Genomic DNA, 10,645 nt, shown 5'->3' with positions numbered 1-10,645 from the left:
CACCACTACTACTATTACCACCACCACTACTACTATTACCACCATTACTACTACTATTACCACCACCACTACTACTATTACCACCACCACTACTATTACCACCATTACTACTACTATTACCACCACCACTACTACTATTACCACCATCACTACTACTATTACCACCATTACTACTACTATTACCACCACCACTACTACTATTACCACCACCACTACTATTACCACCACCACCACTACTACTATTACCACCACCACTACTACTATTACCACCACCACTACTATTACCACCACCACCACCACTACTATTACCACCACCACCACTACTATTACCACCACCACTACTATTACCACCACCACCACCACTACTATTACCACCACCATCACTACTATTACCACCACCACTACTATTACCACCACCACTACTACTATTACCACCACCACTACTATTACCACCACCACCACTACTACTATTACCACAACCACCACTACTACTACTATTACCACCACAACCACCATTACTATTACCACCACCATTACTATTACCACAACCACCACTACTACTATTACCACAACCACCACTACTACTATTACCACCACTACTATTACCACCACCACCACAACTATTACCACCATCATTACTATTACCACCACCACTACTACTATTACCACCACTACTACTACTATTACCACCACTACTATTACCACCACCACTACTATTACCACCACCACTACTACTATTACCACCACTACTACTACTATTACCACCACTACTATTACCACCACCACTACTATTACCACCACCACCACTACTATTACCACCACCACCCCCACTACTACTATTACCACCACCACTACTACTATTACCACCACCACTACTACTATTACCACCACCACTACTACTATTACCACCACCACCACTACTATTACCACCACCACTACTATTACCACCACCACTACTACTATTACCACCACTACTACTACTATTACCACCACTACTATTACCACCACCACTACTATTACCACCACCACCACTACTATTACCACCACCACCCCCACTACTACTATTACCACCACCACTACTACTATTACCACCACCACCACTACTAATATTACCACCACCACTACTATTACCACCACCACTACTATTACCACCACCACTACTACTATTACCACCACTACTACTACTATTACCACCACTACTATTACCACCCCCACTACTACTACCACCACCACTACTACTATTACCACCACCACCACTACTAATATTACCACCACCACCACTACTAATATTACCACCACCACCACTACTACTATTAACTACTACTACTATTAACAGCCGATCGCTGCAGCTGTACATAGTCTATCGGCAAATAACCCACCCATTTTTACCTACCTCATCCCCATACTGTTTTTATTTATTTACTTTTCTGCTCTTTTGCACACCAATATCTCTACCTGTACATGACCATCTGATCATATATCACTCCAGTGTTAATCTGCAAAATTGTAATTATTCGCCTACCTCCTCATGCCTTTTGCACACAATGTATATAGACTCCACTTTTTTTTCTTCCTCTTGTGTTATTGACTTGTTAATTGTTTACTCCATGTGTAACTCTGTGTTGTCTGCTCACACTGCTATGCTTTATCTTGGCCAGGTCGCAGTTGCAAATGAGAACTTGTTCTCAACTAGCCTACCTGGTTAAATAAAGGTGAAATAAAAAATAAATAAAAATTAAAACAACAAAACCACTACCACTACTACATATATTACCACCAAAATCACTACTACTACTATTAATACCACCACCACCACCACTACTATTACCACCACCACTACTATTACCACCACCACCACTACTACTACTAATACTACCACCACCACCACCACTACTATTACCACCACCACCACCACCACCACTACTATTACCACCACCACCACTACTACTACTAATATTACCACCCTCACCACTACTATTTCCACTACTACTACTATTACCACCCTCACCACTACTATTACCACCACCACCACTACTATTACCACCACCACCACTACTATTACCACCACCACCACTACTATTTACCACCACCACCACTACTAATATTACCACCACCACCACCACTATTATTACCACCACTACTATTACCACCACTACTACTATTACCACCACCACTACTATTACCACCACCACTACTATTACCACCACCACCACCACTACTATTACCACCACCACTACTATTACCACCACCACTATTATTACCACCACTACTACTATTACCACCACCACTACTATTACCACCACCACTACTACTATTACCACCACCACCACTACTATTACCACCACCACTACTATTACCACCACCACTACTATTACCACCACTACTACTATTGCCACCACTACTATTACCACCACCACTACTATTACCACCACCACTACTATTACCACCACCACTACTATTACCACCACTACTACTATTGCCACCACTACTATTACCACCACCACTACTATTACCACCACCACTACTATTACCACCACCACTACTATTACCACCACTACTACTATTGCCACCACTACTATTACCACAACCACCACTACTACTACTATTACCACCACTACTACTATTGCCACCACTACTACTATTGCCACCATCACCACTACTATTACCATTACAACCACTACTACTGTAATCAGCACCACCAGCACACATTTTTGGACAAGTGTTCTCCTCTTGCAAATGTTGGAACGGGATGGGAAATTTGGCCCATGCTTTGGCTGAGAGATTCTATTTAGGAGGTGGAGACTTCTCATACATTTTCTCATACAGTTGCCGTCAAATATATTGGTACACTGGCACTTTAAACTGGAGTGAAGAAAAATGTTTTCTCTTTTTAAAAACTGGTTCAATTACTATGTTTAACCTGTAGGCACCAGTAGCTTACCACAGGTTAAATAAATTACACAGAATTACACAGCCTCTAACTAAATTACTCAGCCTCTAACCAAATTACACAGGCTCTTACACAGCCTCTAACCAAATTACACAGAATTACACAGCCTCTTACACAGCCTCTAACCAAATTACACAGAATTACACAGCCTCTTACACAGCCTCTAACCAAATTACACAGAATTACACAGCCTCTTACACAGCCTCTAACCGAATTACACAGAATTACACAGCCTCTAACTAAATTACACAGCCTCTTACACAGCCTCTAACCAAATTACACAGGCTCTTACACAGCCTCTAACCAAATTACACAGAATTACACAGCCTCTTACACAGCCTCTAACCAAATTACACAGAATTACACAGCCTCTTACACAGCCTCTAACCGAATTACACAGAATTACACAGCCTCTAACTAAATTACACAGCCTCTTACACAGCCTCTAACCAAATTACACAGGCTCTTACACAGCCTCTAACCAAATTACACAGAATTACACAGCCTCTTACACAGCCTCTAACCAAATTACACAGAATTACACAGCCTCTTACACAGCCTCTAACCAAATTACACAGAATTACACAGACTCTTACACAGCCTCTAACCGAATTACACAGAATTACACAGCCTCTAACTAAATTACACAGCCTCTTACACAGCCTCTTACACAGCCTCTAACCGAATTACACAAAATTACACAGCCTCTAACTAAATTACACAGCCTCTAACTAAATTACACAGCCTCTTACACAGCCTCTAACTAAATTACACAGCCTCTTACACAGCCTCTAACTAAATTACACAGCCTCTTACACAGTCTCTAACTAAATTACACAGCCTCTTACACAGCCTCTAACTAAATTGCACAGCCTCTTACACAGCCTCTAACTAAATTACACAGCCTCTTACACAGCCTCTAACTAAATTACACAGCCTCTTACACAGCCTCTAACTAAATTACACAGCCTCTTACACAGCCTCTAACTAAATTACACAGCCTCTTACACAGCCTCTAACTAAATTACACAGCCTCTTACACAGCCTCTAACTAAATTACACAGTCTCTTACACAGCCTCTAACTAAATTACACAGCCTCTTACACAGCCTCTAACTAAATTACACAGCCTCTTACACAGCCTCTAACTAAATTACACAGCCTCTTACACAGCCTCTAACTAAATTACACAGCCTCTTACACAGCCTCTAACTAAATTACACAGCCTCTTACACAGCCTCTTACACAGCCTCTTACACAGCCTCTTACACAGCCTCTAACTAAATTACACAGCCTCTTACCAAATGAATTTGAATTCTGAATAATTTAGTCCAGGTCATTAAAAAAAAAAAATATTTAAGCAAAACATCAACAACAAAATCTACAAATACTATTATTACTACCATTATTGTGATGTAGTGTGCACTGCTGAGTGACTACTGTAGACTAATACTATTATTACTACCATTATTGTGATGTAGTGTGCACTGCTGAGTGACTACTGTAGACTAATACCATTATTACTACCATTATTGTGATGTAGTGTGCACTGCATTGATGTAGTGTGCACTGCTGAGTGACTACTGTAGACTAATACTACGGTATCCTCTCTGTCCGTGTCCAGGTGTGGTTCCAGAACCGTCGGGCTAAGTGGAGACGTCAGGAGAAGATGGACTCCAACTCAAAGCTCCATCACTCCCCCATGTTGTCTTTCAACCGGTCGCCCTCCAATGTGGGGCTCATGTCCAACCCATTACCCCTGGACCCCTGGCTGGCATCTCCCATGTCCAGTGGCAACCCGATGCACACTATCCCTGGATATGCAGGCCCAGGGCAGGGCCCTCACTTTCAGCCTGCCTACACCAGCCACTCCCACTCTCACAGCCACAGCCACAGCTTCCTCGACAGTCTCACAGGACATGGCATGGTGCACCAAGGGATGGTACAGGGCATGCAGGGGATGCAGTCTGTGGCCACGCCACTCTACCAGTGCCTCTGCAGCTTCAATGATAAGTACCCTCTGCTAAGGACCTGGAACATGGTTCCAGCATCGCAGCACTGAGGTTGAAGGCTAAGGAGCACATCCATTCCATGGATAAAACCTGGAAGCCCGACATTTATTTAAGGATGGTCAACCACAACAGGTGATCACAACAAAGATATTATGTTAACGATAGTCAACTTCAACATGATCAAAACAAAGACATTCTAATAAGGATGCTAAACTTCAACATGATCAAAACAAAGACATTCTAATAAGGATGCTAAACTTCAACATGATCAAAACAAGGACATTCTATAAAGGATGGTCAACCACAACAGGTGATCAAAACAAAGACATTCTAATAAGGATGCTAAACTTCAACATGATCAAGACAAAGACATTCTAATAAGGATGCTAAACTTCAACATGATCAAGACAAAGACATTCTAATAAGGATGCTAAACTTCAACATGATCACAACAAAGACATTCTATAAAGGATGATTACCTCAGCAGGTAATCAAAACAAAGATATTCTGTAAAAGGGATGGTGAACTTCAGAACAAAGACATTCTATATAGTTTATACATTTTTTTTTGTTAATTTTATTTCACCTTTATTTATTTAAGTCAGATAAAGAGAGATGGTCAAAAGTAATACATTATAGAGGGAATAGGGTGCCATTGGCCACAGGACTTTGGTTAAAAGTAGTGCACTATATAGAGAATAGGGTACCATTGGCCATAGGACTTTGGTTAAAAGTAGTGCACTATATAGGGAATAGGGTGCCATTTAGGTTGTGTTCTGTGTATCTAAAAGGCTTATTGTCTCCATTGAGGGTTTTTTTCTTATCACTTATTTATATTTGCATATTTGTACACTGTAAATTCTTTCTGGATGTGAAATAAAATGAACTTATGTTTTAGGTTTTTTTTTACGAATAATTCAGAGGTGCTACCATATTGAAAAGTCAGTACTAGTGATCCTGTGAAATGTCATCATATTGGCATTGATTAAAGATGGTTTACACCTAATATTAGCTTTGTGTTACAGTAACTAGATGGGGGCAGGGTGAGGTGTGTTACAGTAACTAGATGGGGGCAGGGTGGGGTGTGTTACAGTAACTAGATAGGGGCAGGGTGGGGTGTGTTACAGTAACTAGATGGGGCAGGGTGGGGTGTGTTACAGTAACTAGATGGGGACAGGGTGTGTTACAGTAACTAGATGGGGGCAGGGTGGGGGGTGTTACAGTAACTAGATGGGGCAGGGTGTGTTACAGTAACTAGATGGGGGCAGGGTGGGGTGTGATACAGTAACTAGATGGGGCAGGGTGTGATACAGTAACTAGATGGGGGCAGGGTGGGGTGTGATACAGTAACTAGATGGGGCAGGGTGTGTTACAGTAACTAGATGGGGGCAGGGTGGGGTGTGATACAGTAACTAGATGGGGCAGGGTGTGATACAGTAACTAGATGGGGGCAGGGTGTGTTACAGTAACTAGATGGGGGCAGGGAGGGGTGTGATACAGTAACTAGATGGGGGCAGGGTGTGTTACAGTAACTAGATGGGGGCAGGGTGGGGTGTGATACAGTAACTAGATGGGGCAGGGTGTGTTACAGTAACTAGATGGGGGCAGGGTGTGTTACAGTAACTAGATGGGGGCAGGGTGGGGTGTGATACAGTAACTAGATGGGGGCAGGGTGGGGTGTGATACAGTAACTAGATGGGGGCAGGGTGGGGTGTGATACAGTAACTAGATGGGGGCAGGGTGGGGTGTGATACAGTAACTAGATGGGGGCAGGGTGGGGTGTGATACAGTAACTAGATGGGGGCAGGGTGGGGTGTGATACAGTAACTAGATGGGGGCAGGGTGGGGTGTGATACAGTAACTAGATGGGGCAGGGTGTGTTACAGTAACTAGATGGGGCAGGGTGTGTTACAGTAACTAGATGGGGGCAGGGTGGGGTGTGATACAGTAACTAGATGGGGCAGGGTGTGTTACAGTAACTAGATGGGGGCAGGGTGGGGTGTGATACAGTAACTAGATGGGGCAGGGTGGGGTGTGATACAGTAACTAGATGGGGGCAGGGTGTGATACAGTAACTAGATGGGGGCAGGGTGGGGTGTGATACAGTAACTAGATGGGGCAGGGTGTGATACAATAACTAGATGGGGGCAGGGTGTGATACAGTAACTAGATGGGGGCAGGGTGTGTTACAGTAACTAGATGGGGACAGGGTGTGTTACAGTAACTAGATGGGGCAGGGTGGGGTGTGTTACAGTAACTAGATGGGGCAGGGTGGGGTGTGTTACAGTAACTAGATGGGGCAGGGTGGGGGGTGTTACAGTAACTAGATGGGGACAGGGTGTGTTACAGTAACTAGATGGGGCAGGGTGGGGTGTGTTACAGTAACTAGGTGGGGGCAGGGTGTGTTACAGTAACTAGATTGGGCAGGGTGGGGTGTGTTACAGTAACTAGATGGGACAGGGTGGGGTGTGTAACAGTAACTAGATGGGGACAGGGTGGGGTGTGTTACAGTAACTAGATGGGACAGGGTGGGGTGTGTTACAGTAACTAGATGGGGCAGGGTGGGGTGTGTTACAGTAACTAGATGGGGGCAGGGTGGGGTGTGTTACAGTAACTAGATGGGGCAGGATATGTGTTACAGTAACTAGATGGGGCAGGGTGGGGTGTGTTACAGTAACTAGATGGGGCAGGGTGGGGTGTGTTACAGTAACTAGATGGGGCAGGATATGTGTTACAGTAACTAGATGGGGCAGGGTGGGGTGTGTTACAGTAACTAGATGGGGCAGGGTGGGGTGTGTTATAGTAACTAGATGGGGGCAGGGTGGGGTGTGTTACAGTAACTAGATGGGACAGGGCAGGGTGTGTTACAGTAACTAGATGGGGCAGGGTGGGGTGTGTTACAGTAACTAGATGGGCAGGGTGGTGTCATGCAGGTGAATGAGGACCCAAAAGCGACTTGGCGAAAACAGAGTCTTTAATCCAGAAAAGTAATTCTACAAACATAAGACATAATTCCACTCATAATGACGAGAACAGACTGGAGACTCGATCAAGAACTGCAGGTTGCCTCGGGAAGGCACTTGAACCTAGCAGACTCAGACACCTGCTCTCCACGCAGCATCTGAGGGAAACACGACACGACAGGGCGATACACAGACACAGCACGGTGAACAATAGACAAGGATCCGACAGGACAGGAACGGAAAACAAGGGAATAAATAGGGACTCTAATCAGGGGAAAAGATAAGGAACAGGTGTGGGAAGACTAAATGATTGATTAGGGGAATAGGAACAGCTGGGAGCAGGAACGGAACGATAGAGAGAAGAGAGAGAGGAAGGGAGAGAGAAAAAGGGGAACGAACCTAAAAAGACCAGCAGGGGGAAAAATGAACAGAGGAAAAGCAAAATGACAAGACAATCTAAGACAAAACATGACAGTACCCCCCCACTCACCGAGCGCCTCCTGGCGCACTCGAGGAGGAATCCTGGCGGCAACGGAGGAAATCATCAATGAGTGAACGGTCCAGCACGTCCCGAGACGGAACCCAACTCCTCTCCTCAGGACCGTAACCCTCCCAATCCACTAAGTATTGGTGACCCCGTCCCCGAGAACGCATGTCCATGATCCTACGTACCTTGTAAATAGGTGCGCTCTCGACAAGGACGGGAGGGGGGGAGGGAAGACGAACGGGGGTGCGAAGAAAGGGCTTGACACAGGAGACATGGAAGACAGGATGGACGCGACGAAGATGTCGCGGAAGAAGCAGTCGCACAGCGACAGGATTGACGACCTGGGAGACACGGAACGGACCAATGAACCACGGAGTCAACTTACGAGAAGCTGTCGTAAGAGGAAGGTTGCGAGTGGAAAGCCACACTCTCTGGCCGCAACAATACCTAGGACTCTTAATCCTGCGTTTATTGGCGGCTCTCACAGTCTGTGCCCTGTAACGGCAAAGTGCAGACCTCACCCTCCTCCAGGTGCGCTCACAACGTTGGACAAACGCTTGAGCGGAGGGAACGCTGGACTCGGCAAGCTGGGATGAGAACAGAGGAGGCTGGTAACCCAGACTACTCTGAAACGGAGATAACCCGGTAGCAGACGAAGGAAGCGAGTTGTGAGCGTATTCTGCCCAGGGGAGCTGTTCTGCCCAAGACGCAGGGTTTCTGAAAGAAAGGCTGCGTAGTATGCGACCAATCGTCTGATTGGCCCTCTCTGCTTGACCGTTAGACTGGGGATGAAACCCGGAAGAGAGACTGACGGACGCACCAATCAAACGACAGAACTCCCTCCAAAACTGTGACGTGAATTGCGGGCCTCTGTCTGAAATGGCGTCTAACGGGAGGCCATGAATTCTGAACACATTCTCGATGATGATTTGTGCCGTCTCCTTAGCGGAAGGAAGTTTAGCGAGGGAATGAAATGTGCCGCCTTAGAGAACCTATCGACAACCGTAAGAATCACAGTCTTCCCCGCAGACAAAGGCAGACCGGTAATGAAGTCTAGGCGATGTGAGACCATGGTCGAGAAGGAATGGGGAGCGGTCTGAGACGACCGGCAGGAGGAGAGTTACCCGACTTAGTCTGCGCGCAGTCCGAACAAGCAGCCACGAAACGGCGCGTGTCACGCTCCTGAGTCGGCCACCAAAAGCGCTGGCGAATAGACGCAAGAGTGCCTCGAACACCGGGATGACCAGCTAACTTGGCAGAGTGAGCCCACTGAAGAACAGCCAGACGAGTGGAAACAGGAACGAAAAGGAGGTTACTAGGACAAGCGCGCGGCGACGCAGTGTGCGTGAGTGCTTGCTTAACCTGTCTTTCAATTCCCCAGACTGTCAACCCGACAACACGCCCATAAGGAAGAATCCCCTCGGGATCAGTAGAAGCCACAGAAGAACTAAACAGACGGGATAAGGCATCAGGCTTGGTGTTTTTGCTACCCGGACGGTAAGAAATCACAAACTCGAAACGAGCGAAAAACAACGCCCAACGAGCTTGACGGGCATTAAGTCGTTTGGCAGAACGGATGTACTCAAGGTTCTTATGGTCTGTCCAAACGACAAAGGAACGGTCGCCCCCTCCAACCACTGTCGCCATTCGCCTAGGGCTAAGCGGATGGCGAGCAGTTCGCGGTTACCCACATCATAGTTGCGTTCAGATGGCGACAGGCGATGAGAAAAATAAGCGCAAGGATGAACCTTATCGTCAGACTGGAAGCGCTGGGATAGAATGGCTCCCACGCCTACCTCTGAAGCGTCAACCTCGACAATGAATTGTCTAGTGACGTCAGGAGTAACGAGGATAGGAGCGGACGTAAAACGTTCTTTTAGAAGATCAAAAGCTCCCTGGGCGGAACCGGACCACTTAAAACACGTCTTGACAGAAGTAAGAGCTGTGAGAGGGGCAGCAACTTGACCGAAATTACGAATGAAACGCCGATAGAAATTAGCGAAACCTAAAAAGCGCTGCAACTCGACACGTGACCTTGGAACGGGCCAATCACTGACAGCTTGGACCTTAGCGGAATCCATCTGAATGCCTTCAGCGGAAATAACGGAACCGAGAAAAGTAACGGAGGAGACATGAAAAGAGCACTTCTCAGCCTTCACGTAGAGACAATTCTCTAAAAGGCGCTGTAGGACACGTCGAACGTGCTGAACATGAATCTCGAGTGACGGTGAAAAA

The 10,645-nt window shown here is 46.0% G+C and overlaps 1 pseudogene; it reads left to right on the top strand.

The window, feature by feature from the left end:
- Window positions 1–4,558: 4,558 nt before the first annotated feature.
- LOC124029414 lies at window positions 4,559–5,637 on the top strand (annotated as a pseudogene).
- The last annotated feature ends 5,008 nt before the right edge of the window (window positions 5,638–10,645 follow it).

This window comes from Oncorhynchus gorbuscha, unplaced genomic scaffold, assembly GCF_021184085.1.
Source record: "Oncorhynchus gorbuscha isolate QuinsamMale2020 ecotype Even-year unplaced genomic scaffold, OgorEven_v1.0 Un_scaffold_6247, whole genome shotgun sequence".
NCBI classification, from domain to species: domain Eukaryota; kingdom Metazoa; phylum Chordata; class Actinopteri; order Salmoniformes; family Salmonidae; genus Oncorhynchus; species Oncorhynchus gorbuscha.
The sequence above is the reverse complement of the archived record's forward strand: the minus strand, read 5'-3'. Positions and strand labels throughout refer to the sequence as shown.